Consider the following 18,983-nt stretch of genomic DNA (forward strand, 5'->3'; position numbering starts at 1 on the left):
CTATTTGGGCTTAATTTTATTAGGACTCATAATGGGTTCAGGTTCTTCCAAATTTGGGCTAGGATGAATATGTGTTTCTGGACTTCTTTTGTCTCTCTAATCCCGCGGGCTAAATTACAACCAAAATTTTATATTATTTAAATATTAATTCTGAGTTTTATTATAAAAAAATGTTTTAAGTTTTGATGGGATTTTTTTTCCCAAATATTTCGACCTACTTAAGATATCTAAATTTTCAAATATAAAATTAAATCGGAATTTTTAAGTTTAGGTCGTGCCAGGCTTTTGTCAAAATTGTAAGGCCAGTTTTAATATTATAGGAATGAATAAGACCAGACCGAACTTTTTCATGGAATGACTTTTTGTCAAAAATTAAATTTTTGTGCATCTTTAATATTTTACGAAGGTTCACACTCAAAAGGAGAATTGTGAGGAAACGTCATATACGTTAATTCTTTTAACGTTATCTTAATGTTATTAATTACTTCCTCCGTCCCCCTCAATTCTTTATATTGGGGACGGGCATCGGCACACACTTAATATTTTTATTAAATGTAGTTATATAATTTTATTTTTATTTTTTTCTTCTAAATAAAAATATAATGTTCAATTTTTTATTAAAAAAGGAAAATTTAAAAAATAAATTACGGAACTATACTTTATAGTTGCCTTAAAATGCATGTCAAGCATGTGAAAAATAATGTAAATAATTGAGGGGACGAAAATAATACTATTTTATATTAGTGCACTAGATTAGTTCTCGGATATACGCCCGGTTATATTAAATTTATTATTATTAAATTTTAGTATTAAAATAAAGTTAATAACTGTAATGTGTTTAATTTTAAGTAAGGAATATCACTTTGTACATATAATTTTTTTAGTATAAAACAGATAAATGAGTAGTTGTAGTTTGCTTAATTTTAAGTTGTGATAGTCACTTGGTCCATAAAATAAAATTTATATAAGATAGAATTTAAATTTGATATATTTCTAAAAAATATTGAAAAAGGAAGAGAACAAATTAGTGGTACAAGCAAGAGTGAAGAGTGTCATTTATACAAATATCGTTAACTAATGTTAACATCTATATATTTATATAAAGCAGGATCCGAGGCGGGTGACGGGATGCTCTCACAATTGTTCAAATATTTTCTCTCAATTCTCATTCTCCCCCATCCATATATATGTTTTCCCGTAATCATTTCTTTGTAACTCTTGTCAAGAAAATGAACCGGCAATATTACTAATTCAATTTTAGACTCTACATCACCCTTAATTTGGTCATCACATGTGTATACAAGGAGTATTACGAACCTCCTTACCCCCTTCAAGGTTTTTGTCTTTTGGTTTATGATTATTGTGTTTATCATTGTTTAATCTGAGTATTTTGATTATGTATTATTTCTGCTTTTTATTTTTAGGGTTCCTTCTTGCCATATTATCATCAAATCTTTCAGGTATGCATGATGAATCGATTATTTTTTTCTATTTCTTCAATTTCATTTGTAGATTTTCCATTTTGCTAATACTAAACATATTTTTAGCATATCAAGTTTTAAGTCACTGTCCTCTGGATTACACATTACATATCTTTTTTTTAAGAGGAACTACAACAGCTTGAGAAGGACTAAACTGCAACATCCATTTTGTTGGTTTGAGGAAGGTATTTGTATTCTGTTTGATTAACAGTGTGTAATCTTATTTGTTGCAGTTTTGTACATTTAATTCACCAATAGTCAAGAAACAATTTTTTTTCTTATGTGTCTATTTTTCCTAAGAAGTTTTATGTTTATTTTACTATGTGACCTCATTATTTTCAGTAGTACTTGGTTTTTGTTTTCAGCTCTATTTTGCAGAGCAGAAAACATATCAATTATTTCCATCTTGTGTGTGTGATATGTTGCTTATTGTCAGACGACTTAATCTCTTTCAACTAAGCCTGCTTACTTTTGCATATTAAATAGTATTTGGGTTGTCGTAATATTTTACAAGCTTCAATTTTTTCTTTTGTAGAGTCCCTAGCTCTGAGAGAATTTGTTCTTGAAAAACTTTTGGTGGTTAAATTTATTTCGAAAGATGAAAAATGAGATGATTGTTTGAAATTTTAAATGTGTTTTGATAATCTAGGTGTGATTTGCAGGAGAAAAGTACATGTATTTAGTTTGAGAATATGCATTTCGTAAATTTTGAAGAACGTGAAGGGGTTCAGGATTCCATCGATCACTTATCATATGCTTCGACACCGTGGTAGAGCGGATTACGGACTCAATTATCGTTTGTTGATCCCGTGAGGTCGTCAACTATGGACAAAAATTCTAACGGAGACCGATACACTGGGAGCAATGTGTGAGACAAGGACTCGAGAAAGGGAACACCTTTCATTTTACTATTTTACATGGTAGTTTAGTTCTCTTAGTTCTCTGTTTACTGCATTTTATTTTACCTTAATTGGCAAAACCTGAATTGTACATTTAAAAATTAGTAAATAATTAGCATAAAAAGATTTGGTATAAGATAATAAAGTTATTAGTTATTTTCTGTTGCTTGGAATTATTTCTCTCTGGTGTGCTTTACTTAAGCCGGCATATTCATCTCAAATTTTGACTCAATCTTACTAATCTATATTTATTGAATTTTGTAAGGTCCGTAGCTTATTTACTTTTATGAGTGAGTTTGGGGTTTAAGAGTTTTGCAACCTCTTTTGAGATTTTAGATTATTTTTCCACTCCGTTGAATAGTTGGTGCCCCAATATCAATGTCAATAAGGTAAGTTTCATACCCCACTTAGTTTGATTCTCTATTTTTGAAAAATATATTTACTGTGTAATTACAAGAATTTGATTTGTCGGTTTGATTTTCGCCTGCTATTATTGCCTCATTGTTAGCTTATGAGTGTATGTATACTCTCTTTTGGTTGTGGATGTCTTGTAGTAGTTTATAAAGCTTTTATTTACAAATTTATTAATTCGAGATGCTTTTGAGGTTCAAAGTGGTCTTGGTGGACAGTGAATATGTTATATCTTGCGGTATCTCTATTAATTTGTAGGGTGTTTAGATCAACTTTAAGTTTTAAGTCTTTAATAGTCTTTGACAAATAGAGTGTCGTAGAGTAAGTGAGATCAAGTATTTTGTTTACAGGATTAGATATGAAGATCATGATTGAGATGTGGCTTATATCTGGACACAGAGTTGTGGTGCTGAAAAGTCTAAGTAGTGAAACTGCATTTCGTGTTGGATTCTTTGGCTATAAGCCTACTTTGTGGTTGGAAAATGATTTGCGCTTGGTCCTCTGCAATTTCTTTGCTCGTGTTCTTGGGGTTGCTCAGGACAAATGTGATCTTTCTAAATTCTTGTGTAGTTTAACATAACATTTTTGAAAGTTACACAAGAGTTTAGTGCGGTGAAGTGCTTAAAGCTAATTTGTAGCTTTAAGTTGTGTACTCTTCCTAAGATGATCCTACGGGTCGAGTGATGCAGTGTGTTGTAATATGTAAAATGCAAACAACTATGTGCCCATCTCTATGTCTACGGTTTACGGAAAATATATTTAAAAATTATTAAATAATTAGCATAAAAAGATTTGGTATAAGATAATAAAGTTATAAGTTATTCCTGTTGCTTGGAAATATTTCTCTCTGGTGTGCTTTACTTAAGCTGACATATTCACCTTAAATTTTGACTCAATCTTACTGATCTCTATTTATTGGAATTTGCAAGGTCTTTTATTCCCAGTGGACTAACAATGAGATTTACAAAAGGGGGTTGAATTTAATCTCAAAACTTTTTCAAGTTTTGAGCAGTTTCTAAGACTAAGTGTTTTGATGAACAAATGTGTGTGAATTACTTTAAGCTAATACAGACAGATATATATTCAAGCACAAATGTAAAGAACACAAAGAACTTAAAAACTTTTCTGGTGGATTTGTTGTTCCACCAGAGATGTGTTATTTCAGAAAATCTGTGAATCAAAGAATTGATCACAGCTACGTCCTAGTACAAACTAGATGATTTTCTCTCTGGATTTTTCTAAACAGCTCTGGAAAAATTCACCATCTAATTACTAGCTGCTACTTGGTTTATATATCACCAAGTTTACAAGTGAAGACAAAACTGTAAAATACAATTAAAAGATTCTTCACATGTTTCTTCTTCATTTCTCTATCCAATGTAATTTAGGTTTAGCTGTGAATCTTTGAATACTTCCTTGTTTGCATCAGAATGAAAATGCTGCTTTTTCTTGATTGCTCCAAGAGGCTACCACATTCCAGTTTATCTCTGTAACCCATGTGCCTCTGTCAGCTTATGAATTGTCACTATCAACTGCTATTGATCCGTTGAAGCTTTTATCCGTTGATGGCTTTATCCGTTGAAGCTTTATCAGTTGAAGCTTTATCCGTTGAAGCTTTATCCGTTGATGCATTAGCAGTTGAAGCTTTATCCGTTGATGCACTCATCCATTGATGGATGTTATCCGTTGAAGCTTTAGAGACATCCGTTGAAGCTTTGTTTCTCATCCGTTGAAGGCCTTTAATATCAGTTGATACTACTTCACTTATACAAAATTACAAGGCATGAAATATTTACAATTAGCCCTCCTATTTGCATATCCACTAGTAGTCAACATGACTCATAATTTCCCACAACAACTAAGAATTACAACTTAAATACAGAGAATGAAATGTGCTACAATACTAAACTTATTTCTAAGTAAAGCTACTCCTTCAACGGATAGCCAGAATGGTCTTATCCGTTGAGGCTACAAACACCAGATTTCTACTTAAGTATTTTGTTGAACTTATCATCAAACTAATACACATATTCCTAACAATCTCACCCTATTTATGTCTACTAGAACTGTAGGCATAAATTTGGGTTTAACTTGATGATAACAAAATACTTAATAAACATATGAACTGAAATAAAGTAGAAATTCAAAAGTGCTGCAAAAGTGTATATACTGAGATAGAATTGAAGAATTACATTATTTCCAAAGGTGCTTCTTTAGCCTGAGCAGATTAATTCCTTTTCCTTTGATCCCTTGTTTTCTTCCCTAGCCTCCTGTCATTCTTCTCTATTTGGAGTTGGAGTTGTCTGTAGAATTCAGCTTCATCTTCTTCATTGATGTCCAACTTAGATTGCATATCCTTGAGAGTTTCATTACTGGCAATCTTGAGCTGATTTTCAAGTCTGAAAAATCTTCTGACTCCTTTATTGTCTCTGAACTCCATCAACCAATGAGGTGATTTATGAACTGTAACTCCATGCTCTGGGATGAGTAATGTTCTAGGCAAGGGATTGGACTCCCACCAAGTTTTCCTTATGCTGGCAATCTTGTTGAGAATCTCAGTTTTGGCAGTTCTGGTAAAGCCAGAATCCCTTTTTATAGCTGAGTAGACTCTAACCAAGGTAGAATAGCCTTCATCCAGAATTCTGTAAAGGGGCCAAGTCATTTCCCCACTTCCTTTGTATTTGAACACTAGTCTTTCTGGTAGCTGTCTGTAGGCATCTATTCCCCTTACTTCCTCCAGCTCATCCAGATAGAGTTCAATGTCTGTAAACTCCTTTATGTCACAAATGTGAACATAATCATCCTTTGAGGCTTGTGGTTTAGGCTTAGGCTTCTGAGTGAATTTGATTGAGGTTAGAGGAGGTGTTGATTTGATTTTTCTTTTCTGTTTCTTTGATGGTGGAGAAGTGGTTAAGAAGGTGGGCAATTTGATGGTGTCCCAATCAATTGGTTCCTCCTTAGGAGTGGTTGTTTCACCATGGATGTTTATGAAGGGGTCAGACACAATGGGTTCAGGAATAGAAGGTAGTGGTTTGGATTTTGATTGGGTTTCTTCAGTTTCATCTACAATCTTCCTTTTTGCATTGGCCTTCTTTCTGTTCCCTTTCTGCCATTTCTTTCTTTCCTCATTTCTTTCTTCCACATCATCACTAAACATGTCCCCCATACCTACATCTTCACCCTTGTCGTCAATTTCTTTCTTTTCTTCAGCTTGACTTGACTTTAGCTATTTTTCAAGCTTTGCTTGTGCTCTTTTGTCAACCTTTAGCTTTTCAGCTTCTTCCTTCAACCTTCTGGTTTCTTCCCTCTTGGCTATTGAGAATTTGGGATGTCCTTGTATCACACAGATACTCTTTCCCTCTCTGAAGATAATAGCCATGTTCATTCTTTCAACCACATCCTTGGTCTCCTTGTGCTTTATGATATTACCACCTAAAACCTTGTCTTCATCAGGCTTTGGAAGAGGAAAATCCACTCTTTTCAACTGAGCAAGGCTTAAAGGATTCTTTGTAGAGTCCTTGTTGGATCTGTTGTTGGGCTTGAGAACCATAGGTTTCAGATTCTTGGAAGAAGTCTCTCCAACCTTATTCCTCCTTACTGGCTTGAGCTCCATAATGATTGGCTCCACCTTTGTGATATGCTTCACAGATTGTGATTTTAAAGTTGTAGAACCAAAAATTTGTTGCATCCTTTCATCAATTCTCCTCATTTGCTCTTTGACTTTCATCTCAGCTACTGCTATCTGGATTAGATCAATTCCATCAAGCTTTCCTTTGATTTGAAGTGTTGGAGAAGTGGTGATGGTAGGAACTAGCACTTTAGATATTTGAACTTTTATTGATGGCTCTCCTTCCCCTTCCCCTTTATTCTCCCCCTTTTTGTTATCATCAAGGATAGGGGTCAAGCCTTGTGCTTTTGTCAGCTGCAATAGTAGACTTGTCTAAGATTGTTGTTTTTGAAGAATGGTGACCATGGAGTTTTCAATGATTTGAACTGTAATATCCGGGATATATCGTGTAATTATTTTTGCTATTAAATAATTATTATGTGTGTTCAGTATCTATTCTGTGAGTTAATTGTTAAGTGTTATTTGTACCTGGATATTCAAAAATAATATTAATTGAGTATTTTAATTTTTATATGTCCAAAATAAAATATAGATAATTGTCATATCTTCCTAATTATTTTTATGATGATTTATGGATTTATAAGAATCATATGAAATTTCTAAAATCTTTATCCGGGTATTTAAAATCTATTTTATAAAAACGGGAACCAACCGACGTCAACCGTTGTTACATTTTTGGAACCCGAAACTCTTCCGAGAACTCCTTTCTATTCTAAAATTAATATTCCGAGCATTTTCCATGTTTCAACTTTTTCGATCCGGCGTACGGTTTGTCCTGCGCGGGTCCCGGCGCAATATTTTCGATACAATATTCGTTTCGGTAAATCAAATAAAATCCGTATTTTCGATAAACGGGAGCTTTTTATTAAACTATCACAATTATCACTTCATAATATGTGTAACCAGGCGCTGAGACCAAGACCGCAGTACAAATTGTACTGATTTGGATAATTATCCCGAAAACCGATACCGTTTGGATCAGTTTTTATAAATAAACGTACTGTTTTATATCCGGAATGATCCAACGGGATACTAATTTTCCGTAAATATAAATAGCCTTTTACCGTATTTTATTTCGTATCAGAAATCATTTGCAAACAGTATTTACAGAGTTTTTACAGAGAAAATACTATAATTAGAAATTGCTCTTCGTAATCAAACACAAATTCGGAGTCGTTACCGATATCGGATTAAGGCGTGCATATAATCGAATCGAAGCCTGAAAAATTTCCTATCTGATTCAGCCATCAATTTCAACCCAGAATCAAAGGTTATTTTCTTATAAACTATTTTATATTCGAATTATTAAGAATTAAAAGTGTGAATTTCTGTTCGAGGTATTGTTTGGATGATTTGATGCTTGCATGTTGTAGATATTTTCTTCCTGATCATTTTGGTATGTCATATGATCGATTTGGAGTTCAATAACGTGTTTAATTTTGTGTTTGATTCTCTGATTCGAAAATTAGGGTTTATTTATTATGAATGTTCTTAATCGAGAATTGGGCGTTTCTGCCCTGGGGGTTATTAGTTGTTTTTGATGATTGAATCATGTTCCTGAGAAGATTTGCAAACGATTCATATATCTGTATGTATCAGACGGTTCCTGGTTTGTGCGAATCGATCTCTTGAATGTTTCGCCGGTGTTCTTGAAGCTTTTGGTCGGATTTTCATTTCCAGATGTTGTTTGGTCCATCTGTTACTTGATTTGAACTCCTGAAATGGTTTAGAATGAAAACCCCACTCGAATTACATCAAACCATGTCGTTTTGGTAGAAATCGGGGCTTCGCTGGAGGATTTTCCAGTCACCGGAAACTGGGTTCTTCGTGACCCGTTTCTGTTCTTGGTGACCCAGATTTCCAACCCGGTTTGACCCGGTTTTGATCCAAATTATTACTGAATCCAAGTTGTTTTTGGCGTTTTTGCAAGTTAGTACCTGAAGTTCCAGAATTTTACAAATTCTGGATTCTTATTTTGCATTCTTACAAATTTCGGATTTCTTTTTATAAATTATTTTTAAAATTGTTTTTAATTTCAAAAAAAATTCGAAAATGATTATTTTAATTCCAAAAATTATTATTTTAATTTCAAAGAAAAATTTATTTTTAATTCAAAAATAAATCTGAATTAATTAGTTAATTAATTTCAGTTAATTTTTAATTGATTAATTGGTCAATTAATTCAAAAATTAATTGATTAATTGATTTAATTAATTTTTAATTGATTTTAATTAATTATTTAATTAGATTTAATTATTTAAAAATGATTTAAAAATTCTAAAAAATAGTTTCGAGTTTTAAAATATTATTCTAAATTATTTCCAAGGCTCAATAATTATTACAAAATTGTTTTGAAGCCAGAATTGGCCAACCGAACCCTATTTATTAACCCGAAATTGATCCAACGACCCGTATTAATTCTGAAAAATATTTTAAAAATCATTTTTAAATACCAGAAAGCCTATTTATGACCCGAGACTTCTTTATAAATGATATGTCATTGATTATGTGATGTATTATGTGTTATATGTGACTTGTTGATTGACTATCGGTCTATATATTCGGTGTTTACTTGGTTATTGCATAACTTTCAATCTGTTAATCGAATTTGGATAAAACGAAGGGTAGATAGAAGTATGTGTTGAATAGAATCCTATGAGTTGATGATTGGTAGATGCTTATGATATGTGAGCAGAAGAGGCAAGACGTAGGAAAGGGAAACAGGTAGTTGAGGAGTAAGACGATTGTGATTGGAAGCGAGTGCAGGATAGTAAGCTAATATCAGGCAAGTGTTCTGAACTTTTTCGAGATATTGTAGTACTTGATAGTCTTGTTGACATTGCAAGTGCTTTGAAGCACAGAAACCTAAACCCTGATTTCAGTTATTGTTCTTGAGCCATGAACTATATTCTTTCTAAGTCATTGATTATTGTATACCCAAACACGAACCACAAATCTACGATACTACTCCACAAATACATATAAACTAAATATCAGACACTGAACTGAATTATTATATACTCAACCCATGATATCTTATGCTTTGAAAGACCAAATCCTTGAAACCCTGAAATGTTGATTCCTTTGTTATCTAATTCTTTCATCACCCAGCATCCAAGCTTTGAAAGTACCTTGTTGATCCATACAGGGGTTGAAACCCTTTCATTGTTAAGTACTCACTATTATTAATGATTCTGATTATTGTTTATTATTGTTCATTCTGTTATTATGTTAGAATTGGATTGCTTTTATAAAATTGTGGACCAGATTCGTGGTCAGACCATTTAATGGTCAAGTTAGGCCAATGTGTGCCTTGAATCCAGTAGTTAGAGCATTGATGTGTGCTTTGCTCGGGGTTAGTGCGTGACTGATCAGCAGCCTAGCCTTGGTTTTAAAATAAAAATATAGTATCCAATTCTAAATCATAATCCATTGTTCACTTGATATCATAACCATATTCACTTGATGATCATTATTCTCAGTTCTGTCATTGTGACTTGCTGAGCTAGTTAGCTCATTTGTGCGATGTTGTTTATACTCTTTCCAGTTAAAAAGGAACCAGTTGGTAGCAAGGATCCCCAGTCCAGTGCGAGAGCTAGGGATTAAGGCTGTTGAAGCTGAGCTAGTAGGCTTCTTTTGGAATAATGTAAATTGTAAAAGTTTGTAATATGTTTAATACTCAGTTTGAGTTTAAATGGTTGGGATTTAATCGGTATGTAATATATTAGTGTGTTTGGCTTGTGTGCATACTTTAACATGTTGCGATGCGTGGTAGTTGATAAGTAGGGTCATTGCATATTATTATTATCTTTAGTATTGTTATAAGCAGCTTATAAATAAGGTATGTATGTGGACCCCAAACTTCTGACCCGGGTTTGGAGGGCGCCACATGAACTCTGTCTTCCAACTTGGTCAGCCTCTTGTCAGCATCAGAGTCTCTCCTCAATCTCAGCAACAAATCTTGCATTGTACCATAAGGCATGACTGAATCCAACTTCTCAGAATTGTAGGATTTCAAATCAGCAATATCCTTTTTGAGTTCATCCACACTCAAATTATGTCTGATGTGCTGCAACTGTAGGAGATGCAAAGAGTCCGGATGAGCTAGAAGAATAGCCTTGGTACCAGCATCTGAAGTTTCGTGAAGGGCCTTTTGAATAGCCATAACCTGCTTGACCAAAGCTACACCAAACTATCCTGGTGTAGATTTCTTTGTCTATGCCCATTCAGGTAAATTTGGAACAGAACTTGGGCCTTCATCTCCCCCTAAGTTCATACTTCCATCTAAAGAAATAGAGTCATCATCATTAGAATTTACTTTAAATTCTTCAGATGGCTCACCAGCTTGAGAAGGCATCCTATTAACAGCAGCTTTATCTCTTTGAAGAGATTCTGAAGTGTGCACTATGTTCAAAGTCTGCTCTGCCTCCACATTGCCCTGAGCAGCCAACAGTGGATAGGCTGAAATAGGATGAGTAAAAGTGTCAGCATCCAAGGAAATGTTATCAATTTTAGCTTTGTAATGTTGCTGAAATTGTCTTCCCTTCTCAGCATCATCCACAATCATTGACTCACTATCAATGGCTGGATCCACCCTTATAGCTTCTGTACCTGATTTTCTCTCATTTTCTCTATATTCTTGCAACAGGGGCTCCCTCTGGCTCACACACACCCTCACACCCTCACCCTCACCTACTAAGGTGGCACTCCTCTCACTCACTTTTGCCATGCTGGAAGAAATAGCATGCATATTTTGACTCTCAACCTCTCCTTTTGCCTGGGAGCAACCCAGCCTCTCACTCAAATTATCACTCCCTTCCCTCAATCCTAGAAGTGATTGTACAGTAACCATGTCTTCTACACTTGGAATTGATTCAGTTATATGTGTAGAGACCATCAACGGATAGGGAGTATCCGTTGAAGTAGAAACTGATGATATCAACGGATAACTGCTGTTAAGCTTATCTGTCGAAGAACAACCACTTGTCAACGGATGAGTGATATCCGTTGAAGAAGGAAAAGATGTAGATATTGAAAGTGAAATAATTGTTGAATCTGTGTGGATTGATTTTAAGTGAGGTGGCACAGATTCTTCAACTAGGTCTGAAAGAATTGGTTGATGATCCAACAAATCATCTAAAAGATGATGATCACCAGGATTTGAGTGAGGCTCCTCCCTGAGTTTTAAAGAGGGAGAATCAGGAATTGATGTGAATATCATATCCACATCCAGATATGGTGATGGAGAATTTGGTGATTGATGTGTGTCTATTATGAGAGAATGGGGCTGTGACTCCACATTTGCTGGAGCCACATCAAGCTGAATTTTAAAAGGCAAAGATACAGGTGGATGTATATGTGCAGTGTGTGCCCCCTGTGTTGAAACTAGGGTTTTAGCCTTCTTTCTTATGGAAAAGGCTTTGATAGGTGAATGTGTGGCTTCAGTGTCCCTCCCTCTTTTGTTCTGTGTCCCGGGTTGGGGACTATTTTCAATAGCTGCATCCTTTTGGGAGGATGCAACTAGGGATGTGTTTGAAACCTTTTGAACCACTACAGTCTTTTGAGAAACTGTGGCTTGGCTGGCTAGGGTACCACTCACCTCTCCCACCTTATCCTGGGGGGTTTCTTGATGTTCACCCCTCCCCTCACCACTCACACCTTGTTCACTCCCTTCAGGGTTTATGGTAGTTGTTACAACTGTTGTCTTTTGAGAAACAACAGAGGTGGTTTTCTTTGACTTGTGTTTTGGAATTTTAGTTTTGGTGGCTTTGGTAGGAATCTGTTGGGACAAAGACACGGATTCCATTGCCACACTAGAAGGCAAAGAAACAATGGGGTTGGAAGAAGTAGGAGTTGCAGAAGTATTTACCTCACTTACCTGAGGTGCATTCATTATTGGTAAATATACCAATGGCACCTGGTTGTTGAGGTTAATTCTCAAAAGGTCTACAAGGACCCTTTTCTCTTGTGCCCAACATTTGAGTTTATTGCTCTCATTAGTTATGACCAAATCTTCAGCAACATGGTTAGCCAATAACATAAAAAATCTAGCATAGTAGATGTTATGAGGTCTATTAGCTTTGTTACCTAACCTGGAACCTAATTCTAGCATGACATAGTTGCTAAAATTAAAGTACCTATCAGAAACTAGCATATAGAGCATATTAACAAGAGATGAAGTTATGGCATCAAAATTGCTAATCTTCCCAGAGAAAACCTTGATAAAGGCATCTCCAAGAAAACTCCACTCTTTCATACGGCCCTTTCTTCTAATGCTCCCTAAACTAGCAGAATCAAAAGAATAACCTATGGAATCTAACATAGCAGATACATCATTATCAGTATGTGGTGTCATGGCATTATTCTCAGGTAGCTTAAAGCAAGACTGTATATCATCACAGTTAATACAGTAATCCTTACATTTGAGAGAGAAAGCAATGGTCATATCTGTCGAATTGAACTCTGCAGTTGTCCAAATCTCCTCAATTACCTCACAATAGATAGTTGGGGCTTCCAGTATTTCATAGCTTAGTTTGCAGTTCTTGATGAAGTCCATCATCTTGTGATAATCATAGTGAGCTTCATTCTTTTCCACCAAGGCTACGAAATTGTTCTTTTCATAAACAAATCCAGACTGAGACATAATCTTGACTACTGGTGCCATAGTTGTGAGTAGAGGTTGCAGAGAAAGATTGAGAGTTTTGGGAGAGAAAGAGAATAAAAATTGCAAGAAAGCGTAAAGAGAAAATAAGAATTCAAGGGGCTTTTATACTTTCTTGAATTAAAACGTAAATAGAATGATTAAATAATACTTTTAAGTAAATTACAGCCGTTTGAGAATAAAGAAAACTGTAGAAATTCTGAAAACTGCCTTTAATACAAATACATACAACTGTGTATATATGTATCAACGGTTAAGTAAAAGAATCAACGGCTGTGACTCACTTAAAGTAACTGATGTGACACTTCAACGGATGAGGTAAATAGTTATCCGTTGAAGATTAACATAGTTTTATCCGTTGAAGGATTAAAATTACCAGAAATATATTTGTCTTTCAACGGATAATGAACATCCGTTGATAGAACAATTTTGGCTTTCAACGGATAGGTAATATCCATTGATAGAATAAACTTTACTTAAAACCAACTTTGTTCTTACAACAAATTCATTTCAGGCTCCAATACAGATTATAATGAGGACATGAATTTATGAATAATTAAGCATACCTAGCTCACTTACTAATCTTGTGAATGTTGATTCATCAAGTGGCTTGGTAAATATGTCTGCAAGCTGCTTTTCACTTGGAACAAAATGAAGTTCCACTGTACCTTTCATCACATGTTCCCTTATGAAGTGGTACTTGATGTCAATGTGCTTGGTTCTTGAGTGCTGCACTGGATTTTCTGTAATGGCAATGGCACTTGTGTTATCACAGAATATAGGAATTTTGTCAATAGTTAATCCATAGTCAAATAGTTGATTTCTCATCCAAAGTATTTGTGCACAGCAACTACCAGCAGCAATGTTTTTAGCTTCAGCTGTTGATGTAGAAACATAATTTTGCTTCTTGCTGAATCATGACACAAGCTTATTCCCTAGAAACTGACATGTGTCAGTTGTACTTTTCCTGTCTATTTTGCAACCTGCATAATCTGCATCTGAGTAGCCAATTAGATCAAAACCAGATTCTCTAGGGTACCAAATTCCTAGATTTGGAGTCCCTTTGAGATATCTAAAATCCTTTTAATAGCCACTAAGTGAGACTCTTTAGGGTCAGCTTGAAATCTAGCACAGAGACATGTAGAAAACATTATATCAGGTCTACTAGCAGTTAAATATAAAAGTGAGCCAACCATGCCTCTATAACTTGAAATATCCACAGACTTTTCAGCCTTGTTTAATTCAAACTTGGTGGCAGTGGTCATGGGAGTTTTTGCAGATGAACAATCCATTAAGTCAAACTTCTTTAAGAGATCATAAATATATTTAGTTTGACTAATGAAAATTCCACCACTAACTTGTAACTTGTAAACCAAGAAAATAAGTTAGCTCTCCCATCATGCTCATTTCATATTTACTTTGCATTAACTTAGCAAACTTTTTACAAAGCTTATCATCTGTAGAACCAAATATAATATCATCTACATAAATTTGGACAAGTATTGTAGAACCATTAACATTTCTAAAGAAAAGAGTTTTGTCAACAGTACCTCTTGTGAAGTAATTATCTAGAAGAAATTTTGACAAAGTCTCATACCAGGCTCTAGGTGCTTGCTTTAGTCCATAGAGTGCTTTCAACAGATAATACACATAGTCTGGAAAATTTGGATCTTCAAATCCTGGAGGTTGGCTTACATAAACTTCTTCCTCCAATTTTCCATTCAGAAATGCACTCTTGACATCCATTTGATAGACCTTGAAATTGGCATGGGCTGCATAGGCTAGAAAGATTCTGATGGCTTCAAGTCTGGCAACTGGAGCAAATGTCTCATCAAAATCTATTCCCTCTTGTTGAGAATAGCATTTAGCAACCAATCTGGCTTTATTCCTTATGACAATGCCATTTTCATCCATCTTGTTTCTGAATACCCATTTTGTGTCAATAGAACTCTTGTTCTTTGGCTTGGGTACCAGCTTCCATACTTTGTTCCTCTCAAATTGGTTTAGCTCTTCTTGCATTGCTAAAATCCAATCTGGATCCAATAGGGCTTCTTCCACTATCTTAGGTTCCTCCTGTGATAGAAAACTACTATATAGACATTCATCTTGAGTAGCCCTTCTAGTTTGCACTTTAGATGTAGCATCACCAATGATCAATTCAAAAGGGTGATTCTTGGTCCATTTCCTTTGAGGTGGTAGATTAGCTCTAGATGAGGTTGCCTCGGTATTGTCATAATGTGAGATAGAATGTTGATTGGTTGAAACTCCCCCAGAGTTGTTGATCCTTTGAAAGGAATTGGGAGTTATATTACTTGATGAAGTGAAATGATTATCCGTTGACAGACTGTGATCAACGAATGCTTCATTATGAACTTCAACGGATGATGCACTTTGTCTTTCAACGGATGCTACATTGCTTCTATCAACGGAAGCTGAATTATAACTTTCAACGGATGCATCATTCTGTACAAGTAATTGATTCTGAATCTGTAGAGTTGAAGTCAGCTAAGTACACATTTCCTTTTCTAACTCCAGTTAGAACCATTTTGTTGTCTTTCTTACTTGTGACAACACAGGCTTCAGAATTGAAGGAAACGGTATTCCCTCTATCACATAGTTGACTGATGCTCAATAGATTGTGTTTGAGACCATCAACTAATGCAACTTCATAATTGATGACATTTTCTTTTGAAATCAAGCCATATCCCATAGTGAACCCTTTGCTGTCATCTCCAAAGGTTATGCTAGGGCCAGCTCTCTCCTTGAACTCTGTGAGCAGGGTGAAATCTCCTATCATGTGCCTTGAACAACCACTGTCCAAGTACCATAGATTCCTTCTTTTAGCCTGCACACAACAAAATCAATCAAGTTGATTTTGGTACCCAAGTTTCCTTGAGTCCAGCCTTGTTAGTCTTTTTCCTAGACTTCATTCCTCCTGCATCTTTTGACTTAGGTAACTTTGGGTCAACCTTGGTCTCAGATGTAGTTTGTTGAAGTGTAGGGTTAGTCACAGAATCATTTAGCACATTTGGTTGAATTTGATAAGGCATAGATTGTGCAAACATATTATTCCACATAGACATGTTGTATGGCATTTGAGGCATACTGAATGCAGTAAAACAATGATTATTAACATATGGCATGTTTGCAAAATGTGCATGAGGATTCTGATGAGACATAACAGGCATAGCATGCAGAGGTGATAAGTGGCATTTTATACCACTTAGAACGTCTTAAAATGGCTTAAATTGGTGTCTTGAAATCAAGTATTTTGTGTATTTGATGCGTTTTTCTAGTGTTTATGCATTTCAGGGTATTAGTTGCATTTCGGGGGAGGAATCATCAAGAATAAGCCTTGGCATGTGTTCACCATTGCGAGAGGAAAGGAACGGGCAGATTACGGCGAAGAAATGGAGCAAACTTGGATTTTTTCCAGTAGAGGCCTGCGCGCCCGCGCAGCTATGCTGAGCGGCCGCGCAGGGTCGGGAATTTTGCTGAATTATTTTAGACTTCTACTTCTGTTTGGCTTCCAACTTCTATGTAATCTGAGTTTTATGGGACTATTATATAAGTAGATTTGAGACGTTTTCACAGGGGGGATTAAGAAGAAGAAGATTGTGTTTTACGCAAGAAGCGAAGGAGATAAGGAAGAAGACCGATTTAGCACACTGCAACGAAGAGAAAGCATATTTTCTTGTGATTCTTGTTTCATTGTAAAGTTGGATGCTAGTTTTCTTGCTTTGACTTATTTACTCTTGTGACGTACTCTGTTTTAATATAATTAGTTTAGTTATTATTTTCTTGTGTTTGTTTATCATGATTTCATATGAACCCATGATGGCGATAAGTTCTATTATGGGCTAATCGTGATCATGGGGTTGCAACGGATTTATTATGGAATTCTTTAGTTAATTGTTTAATACTTTAGTGTGTGATGATTGTTTGATATCTAGTATTGGTTGTGCGTATTCGTCTTATGTGCGTCGCGAACATATAAGATAGGGTGTTAATCTCTTGTGAAGCGACGGTGGATCTTGAGATTTAGAACTTGCCATGCTACCATAGGTTCATGTACGTTGTGCATGATTAGTGGGTAACTCTAACAGTTTTATTTGCCCTATATAATCACAAAGGAATAACTTGTGCTTAAATCGTTGTGTTGTCAATTTCTGTAGACATATAGGAACTCAACATAATTGATGACTATTCAACTTCTATCTTAATTGTGGATGCTTGGTGGAATGGTATTAGTACAATGAAAGTTGGCTTTTATCAGTTTCGTGTTATTCGATTAATATCATCACTGTCACATGCTAAAGGTAATAACAATGGCTATAGAAGGAAGTAATAATGAAGTTGTGATCTCATGAGTGTTTTATTATTGATAAATTGAAGTATTAGTTAAGTGGTTAATTAAGTAGTTAATTATAGTTAATATTTAATCAACAATTTTAAGTGTTATTATCTTAACATTGAGAAGTAATCATACATTGGTGAGTGAGTTTAATTAAACAATAATTTAGTCTGAGTCTCTGAGGGAACGAACTAGAAAATATTCTATATTACTTGCGAACGTGTATACTTGCGTGAATATTAGCGCGTGTTTTTGCCCTAACAAGTTTTTGGCGCCGCTGCCGGGGACTTGGCGTATTTGTTTAGTTTATGTACTTACCATCATTGGTCATTAGGACTCAGTGATTAGGACGTAGTAGTTACTTATTTTTTTCTGGTTGTGTTTCAGGTACTTTAGCAAGCGTTTATGCAAACTCGTTCTCGTGCTCGCAAGAGGACTTTAGATACAGCTGAGGAGACAGACGAAGTTCTTGATATTCCGGAGAAGTTAGATTTTGAGGATTCGGATTCAGGAACTGAGCAGAAAGAACCAGTAAACATGGGAGATCGTATTGTTCAAGCTGATCCAGCTCTTATAGATTTTTCTCGGCCTAAAATTGATGATATTCAGTCAAGCATCCTTCATCCGGCTATTCAAGCTAACACCTTTGAAATCAAGCCGGGCACTATTCAGATGGTGCAGAATTCTGTTTCTTTTGGAGGAGCGGCAACTGAAGACCCCAACATGCACATAAGGAATTTTGTCGAGATCTGTAGCACTTTTAAGTATAATGGCGTGACTGATGAGGCTGTCAAGTTGAGGCTTTTCCCATTCTCACTAAGGGACAAGGCTAAAGACTGGTTACATTCTGAACCAGCTGGGTCCATCACTACGTGGCAAGATCTTGCGCAAAAGTTTCTGGTGAAGTTTTATCCGATGGCAAAGACTGCTGCTATGAGGAGTGCTCTTACTCAGTTTGCGCAGCAACCTACAGAATCTATGTGCGAGGCTTGGGAACGCTACAAGGAAATGTTGAGAAAATGTCCACATCATGGAATGCCGGATTGGATGGTGATCACTGGTTTCTATAATGGTTTGGGGGCCCAATCTCGGCCCATGCTCGATGCAGCAGCTGGAGGCGCCTTATGGGCTAAAAGCTATACTGAGGCGTATAATCTTATCGAGACGATGGCTGCGAATGAGCATCAAAACCCAACTCAGAGGATGACGTCAGGCAAGGTAGCAGGTATTCTGGAAGTTGATGCAGCCACCGCTATTGCAGCCCAGCTCCAAGCGCTATCAATGAAGGTTGATTCTTTGGCTACGTATGGAGTTAATCAAATAGCTATGGTTTGTGAGCTTTGTGCAGGTTCTCATGCTACGGATCAGTGTTCTCTTGTAAACGAATCTGTTCAGTATATGAATAATTATCAGCGACAACAGCAGCCTGTGCCAGCGACCTATCATCCTAACAACAGAAATCATCCAAATTTCAGCTGGGGGAATAATCAGAATGCTATTCAGCCACCGTATCAGCAAGGAGTGAATAAACAGTTTAACCCACCTGGAT

The 18,983-nt window shown here is 35.7% G+C and overlaps 1 long non-coding RNA gene and 1 other non-coding gene across 3 annotated transcripts; one reads left to right on the plus strand and one right to left on the minus strand.

Annotated features, from left to right (window-relative positions):
- The first annotated feature begins 1,086 nt into the window (after nucleotides 1-1,086).
- On the plus strand, nucleotides 1,087-3,612 carry LOC141697892 (uncharacterized). 2 transcript variants are annotated; one of them, XR_012564874.1, is made up of 5 exons: nucleotides 1,087-1,335; nucleotides 1,425-1,460; nucleotides 1,548-1,666; nucleotides 2,144-2,401; nucleotides 3,142-3,612. It is a non-coding gene; the product is annotated as an uncharacterized LOC141697892 (long non-coding RNA). The 2 variants fall into 2 exon arrangements; XR_012564873.1 differs by lacking the exon at nucleotides 3,142-3,612 and having other exon boundaries at nucleotides 2,144-2,541.
- Nucleotides 3,613-18,364: 14,752 nt separating this feature from the next.
- LOC141698883 (small nucleolar RNA R71) lies at nucleotides 18,365-18,471 on the minus strand. Its single transcript, XR_012565381.1, has one exon. It is a non-coding gene; the product is annotated as a small nucleolar RNA R71 (small nucleolar RNA).
- Between the last annotated feature and the right edge of the window lie 512 nt (nucleotides 18,472-18,983).

Source organism: Apium graveolens, chromosome 11 (assembly GCF_009905375.1).
Source record: "Apium graveolens cultivar Ventura chromosome 11, ASM990537v1, whole genome shotgun sequence".
In the NCBI taxonomy this organism is placed as follows: domain Eukaryota; kingdom Viridiplantae; phylum Streptophyta; class Magnoliopsida; order Apiales; family Apiaceae; genus Apium; species Apium graveolens.